At 50.3% G+C, this 1003-nt stretch overlaps 3 non-coding genes across 3 annotated transcripts; all 3 read right to left on the bottom strand.

Moving 5' to 3' along the window:
* Window positions 1-242: 242 nt before the first annotated feature.
* Pmar_PMAR011234 lies at window positions 243-322 on the bottom strand. Its single transcript has one exon. It is a non-coding gene; the product is annotated as a tRNA-Leu (tRNA).
* Window positions 323-443: 121 nt separating this feature from the next.
* On the bottom strand, window positions 444-523 carry Pmar_PMAR011235. The gene has a single exon. It is a non-coding gene; the product is annotated as a tRNA-Leu (tRNA).
* A 187-nt stretch (window positions 524-710) lies between these two features.
* On the bottom strand, window positions 711-790 carry Pmar_PMAR011236. The gene has a single exon. It is a non-coding gene; the product is annotated as a tRNA-Leu (tRNA).
* Between the last annotated feature and the right edge of the window lie 213 nt (window positions 791-1003).

The following is a 1003-nucleotide window of genomic DNA, read 5'->3' on the forward strand; positions in this document are numbered from 1 at the left end:
GCCCTTGCGGACTGACGCCTGAAGCCAGCGCCTTAGACCACTCGGTCAAACTGTCGATGAGTGCTTCAAGATTCATAGCCGAGGTGATGCATCGCTCTGCCAAACCAGAGGACACAAAAAATGGATTGAACGGATTCTGCGAGGTGCGATGGCACAATATCGATCAAAAGGTTTTGGTCTTGCACTACCTCGCTTCTGAAAGGGTCTCGGTTCTTAATATAAGACCAGTCAGGTATATAGGCTGACAGCTGTGGGGTTCGAACCCACGCCCTTTCGGACTGGCGCCTTAAGCCAGCGCCTTAGACCACTCGGCCAAACTGTCGATGAGTGCCTCAAAAATCATAGCGGAGAAGATGCGTTACACTATAGGACATGACACAAAAACGGTTTCGAACCGTTTCCGCGGAATGCGTTCTTCATGGAATCACACGAAAAGAAATTTCTAACAGCTGTGGGATTCGAACCCACGCCCTTGCGGACTGACGCCTGAAGCCAGCGCCTTAGACCACTCGGCCAAACTGTCGATGAGTGCTTCAAGATTCATAGCCGAGGTGATGCATCGCTCTGCCAAACCAGAGGACACAAAAAATGGATTGAACGGATTCTGCGAGGTGCGATGGCACAATATCGATCAAAAGGTTTTGGTCTTGCACTACCTCGCTTCTGAAAGGGTCTCGGTTCTTAATATAAGACCAGTCAGGTATATAGACTGACAGCTGTGGGATTCGAACCCACGCCCTTGCGGACTGGCGCCTGAAGCCAGCGCCTTAGACCACTCGGCCAAACTGTCGATGAGTACTTCAAGATTCATAGCCGAGGTGATGCATCGCTCTGCCAAACCAGAGGACACAAAAAATGGATTGAACGGATTCTGCGAGGTGCGATGGCACAATATCGATCAAAAGGTTTTGGTCTTGCACTACCTCGCTTCTGAAAAGGTCTGGGTTCTCAATATAACACCAGTCAGGTATATAGACTGACAGCTGTGGGGGTCGAACCCACG

The sequence above is a fragment of the Perkinsus marinus genome, assembly GCF_000006405.1.
Source record: "Perkinsus marinus ATCC 50983 genomic scaffold scf_1104296937064, whole genome shotgun sequence".
Classification (NCBI taxonomy): domain Eukaryota; phylum Perkinsozoa; order Perkinsida; family Perkinsidae; genus Perkinsus; species Perkinsus marinus.